Source organism: Haemaphysalis longicornis, unplaced genomic scaffold (genome assembly GCF_048455015.1).
Source record: "Haemaphysalis longicornis isolate Haplotype H1 unplaced genomic scaffold, Haemaphysalis longicornis Haplotype H1 scaffold_7, whole genome shotgun sequence".
In the NCBI taxonomy this organism is placed as follows: domain Eukaryota; kingdom Metazoa; phylum Arthropoda; class Arachnida; order Ixodida; family Ixodidae; genus Haemaphysalis; species Haemaphysalis longicornis.
The window spans coordinates 75052367-75057388 of NW_027526422.1; positions in this window are offsets into that span (position 1 = coordinate 75052367).

The window sequence follows — 5022 nt, forward strand, 5'->3', positions numbered from 1 at the left end:
TGCGCTTACGGTCTAGACCATTGGCAACCACGAAGTTAAGCGGATTGTCCAAGCCCTGCAGCAGTTCCCTGCAGCAACGCGTCCACATGATCACCACCTCTCCACCACCTCTCCACCACCGTCAACGGACCACCCGAGGACAGCGACGTCAAGGCCTCCGTACGAGTAAGCGCCCCCGTCCCAGACCCCCCGGAGACGATATCAAGGTCGTCATCCACCCGCGGGAAGCCATGAATGTAGCTCGTGTAAGTGACGCTTCGTTGAGAGACAGCGTACTACAAGCCGCCGGCCTGGAACCGGTCGAAGCAACCGAATACCTACTCAGAGTTAACCACGAGCAGAACATCCTCGTGGTAAGTACTGCACTATTAGATCGAGCTGAACGTTATGCGCGCATCGAAGAACTAGGGGAAACCTCGTTCTCCGCCAAAGCGTATGTCACGACCCCAGAAAACTCCGTAAAAGGCGTGATGCACAATATCCCTGCATACGACTCGGCAGAGGATATAGCTCGAAGCATATTTTACTCAAGAAACCCCACCGCATTGCATGCGAGATGCATGGGCCGAACAAATTCGGCGATTATCGCCTTTTCCGGCAATAGAGGGCTGTACTTCGTCTACTACAGGAAAGCCGAGTACAGGTGCTACATTCACAAGAAGAAGCATGAGGTTTGTTCAACCTGCGGCAAGCTGGGTGTGTGTCCTCATCCGGACCGTTCCTACTGCAGTGCCTGCGGACTCGCTAACCCTATGAACGAACATGAATGTGTCATCCAGCGCGCCCTTTGTGGCAAAGACCATCCCACGGGCGACAAACAGTGCGCGCAGCGCTACCGCACTCCATTTATTCTCAAACAGCGTCAGTGGCGGAAAGAACAAGCCGCTCGTCAACATTCGCAAGGACGCCGACGGGACCACTCCGCTCAGCATCGGCAGGAGACACCAGTGTATCAGTCCAGCGACGACCTCGCTCTAAATCGAAGAAGCGTGGTCGAGGCACGGCTCCACTGTACAGCAGGATCGGCAGAGCACCAGAAGACCACCGGATGGTACCTCACAGTTGAGCTGGGTAGCGATGGCCTCATGTAAGGGCAGTTCACAGGGACACACTCACCAGGACCCCTCCCAAACACCAACCGGTATCGCACACCGAATTAGCTAGCATACGCGCCACACTCGATCAAGTCGTGGCTGAAAACAGACAGCTCAAGGCAGAAATAGCACAACTCAAACGTAGCACAATCACTACATCAACTCCGGCCACGACACCCGCAGTTCAAGTCACATATTCCTCAGAACTGACCCCTTCCCCACCGAAACGACGAGCCGAGGACAACACGTCCCGTCAACAACCAATAGTACACAACGACCTACAATTACTGGAAAGCAAGCTGGAAAAGAAATTCGACGAGCGATTTGACAAGCTGGCCAACATGGTAGCCACTCTGGCCGGAGCGCTCGCCAAGTTCAAAGAGACGATTGGCAGGAAGGTAACATCCCTGGAATATAGCCTTACGCGTGTTCCGCACAGCTCCCCTGGTCCCACGCGGCCTCCTCCCTACGCTCGTACGCGTGCAGTGAAGACCGTCACGATTCTGAACAACGGGACTGAACAAAACACAACTCTCAATGATAACGACAAGACGTAATAACAGCTACCACACATGGCAGTGGAACTGTAAAGGATACAGATCCAAAAAGGGAGTATTACATATGTTCCTAAATTTCCTGTATCATAACTCACACCTAACGCCGGATCTAATCGCCCTACAAAAAAACAGAAGTTCCGGCCAAACTCTCAGGGTATCGCAGCTGACACAGACGCCCCACAGAAGCAGCGGGTAACAACATTGCTGCACAGAAACATCCCCGCCAAACAACTGTATGTCAACAGCGCTGACCCTGAATACGTATTTTTAGAAATTCTTCCTACGTCTGCTCGGAACGTCCAGAGATTGTACATTTTAAGTGTGTACAGCGCACCCAAACAGTCGCGCAACCTCACGCAGCTACTACACCAAGCCCTCCACACGTCCCGTGGACACCCGTTGGCCATTCTGGGCGACTTCAATGCTCCACATCCCGCACGGGGCTACACAAGGCCAACTAAAAAGGAGAGAAAGTCTGGGAAGCCATACAAAAACTCATTTTGACACTTCTGACGGATCCGGCACATTCAACGAGGCGAGGCAACAGTGTCCAACGAGACACCACCCCTGATCTCACACTCGTAAATAATGCTCCAAGCGCTACGTGTACAAACACCTTTAAAGACTTGGGCAGTGACCACTTCATCTAGGAGACTACGCTTACAACAGGACCGTCTAAGCCGACCGGCCGGAAGTACAAGATAGTAAACTGGGATACGTTCCGTCAACTAAGGCGGGTGCAGGACACAGAAGAGAGGACCCTACCATCGAGGACTTGGACACATGGGTGCAAAGTTTACAAAATGACGTTGACCTGTCCACACACGTAGTACCGGAAGAGGCTAGTCTTGAAAATATAGAGTCATTACTTCTGCACATGTGGAAGGCCAAAGACAGTATACAGAAGAGGCTCTGCACGCAATGTGGGCAACAAGGCGTACAACTACATCGCCGACTTTCTGTCCAAAAGACCGCCCGAATAACGGTACGGGACCTCAAATCTGACCTTATAAGTCTGGGTAACCGTGGCACCCCACAGGGGTCGGTCTTATCACCATTTCGATCTATTTAATGTGGCCATGATTAAATTACCTCCCTTACTACAGCAAATCCCTGACGTACATCACCGCCACTACGCTGATGATATAACAATCTGGACCGCAGGAGGCACGGACGGAGACATTCAAGAAAGACTACAAGAGGCTGCCAAGATTGTTGAAAACTACGTCTCCTCACGCGGACTCGCGTGTTCGCCTAGTCAGAGACCCTCTTCTTCAGACCCACCACAGCCGGTCGGAGGCGGAGAAATGATCCGGATATACAGGTTCAGCTACAGGGAAGATGCATACCTCGAACACAGTGTATGCGTATTCTTGGTCTGCGCATCCAGTAAACGAAGACCAATACGGTCACAATACAGGCCCTGCATAACACGGCTACTCAAATTAGTAGGCTAATTGCAAGAATAGCTACCAGACACCATGGGCTCAAAGAGGGCAACATCCTACGTCTCGTGCATGCTTTCATTATATGCAGAATTACCTACGTCACCCCGTACCTCAAGCTCACTCGAACAGAGAAAGAAAAAATAGAGCGTATTATACGCAAAGCCATCAAGTTGGCAGTGGGCATGGAGGAAAGAATACTCAGGAGAGGCCCCTAGCATCCCAATGCATTGCGAAAAGTGTGGAGGAAGTCACGTGATTTTTCTTGAACCCATAGACAATATTGCTTACTTGTTTATAACAGCGGCGGCCAAATTTGGGCGAATAGAACGGACAAAATTTTAAGGCGCTTGGTATGTGGCTGCCTGGCTACGCTTGCAAACCCGCGCAGTCGCTACTACAAACGTTTTTAGATTAGGCCAGTTTGAAAACTCCGCCGTCGGAGGCGGCCTTAACTCGTACCCAGGCCGCAGCGGCGCTTACGTCGCGTCGAGATCGGCGGAGCGAGCCGCTGCCGCCGCCGGCGACCTGCCGGGAAAATCCCCTACGCTCAGCGATGTCGCGAGCCACAGTTCGTGCTCACTTTGTGTTTCTTCGTTGTGAAGTGAAGTGAAATTTATCGCTGCTGTGACGTAGCGCGCAAAGACCGCAGTGCTGTACGACACCAAACAATGCTCCCGTCGTCTGCGTTCGCCACCCCGCGAGCCTGTTGCTATGATGACGATAAACGCTACTTTGCCAGGCTTAATAGCTGAAAAATCGTCCTTCTATCCCAAAAACAAAGGCAGTTTTTCGATTGAAACTTTGCGTGAGGGTTAGAATGGGCAAATTGAAGGCGAAATCAACAGCTTAGAACATGACATCGCACCGAGGAATTAGCGACGAAGCTCTTTTCGCTTCGAAGCGGGAGGGCAGGGCGACACCATGTTAGTCAAATCAAACCGGAGGCAGCAAAGGATGATGGTATAGAGAGCTGGGCTCAGCCTCAGTGGGCTCAAGTCATGGTGGTACTCGGCTTCACAAATGTGACGTCGAAAATTTTGCTTGGGGACGAGTTACGCGCACACCTTAGTGTGGCCCCTTTACCTAAAAATATGCATCCGGAGCATCATCAAGAGAGACGGCTGGCCCGAGCCACGGCACTTCACAAGCAGTACCACTCCAACTCAGAGGTCTGCTACGTTGACGCGGCGGACTACACCAGACGAAGAGCGGCAGGGGTTGTTGCAGCAAACCAGCAGGGCAATACGGTCGCATCATTCTCCGTCACAGGGGCTAATCCCAAAATTGGGGAAGAGGTAGCCATCGCTCTAGCCGTTGCGGGCACGTCGGCCACGACAATTATCTCCGAATCCAAGACCGCACTACGAAATTATTCACGAGGAAGAATATCCGAAGCTGCAGCCAAGATAATTCAAAGCAGACCAATCCTGCCCTCACGACATATCCGTTTGATATGAACACCAGCACACTCGTCTCTCCCGGGAAACGAGATGGCACACGAAGCGGCTCGAGGATTCAGCTACCAGGCCGACTTCAAAGACAACGTGCCGTCATCGACGGGGCAGGGACAGGCTGGCTTTATATCAAGAAATTACCCAGCATTATAGATTGGGCGGACGCACACTTCCGGCCGCTCATCGTACACTTAGCAGAAGGCAATCGGTTGCATGGCGCAGGGTACAATAGAACACCTTCCCACACGCCGCCCTGTGCCACCGCAACTTTCCAGAAACATACACAGATAAGTGCAAGTGGTGCGGCGGTTTGGGCGTGTCTCAGTAAACCGGAGACACCAGGTGTACGCATTACGAGGCACGAGCGATGGGAGGCCGCGCTGCTTAGCTCCCAACCCGACGTCCAAACAGCAGTCGTCCAGCTGGCGGAAGCCGCCGCCAGGGCCCATGGGTTCCTGACCGCCGTCTG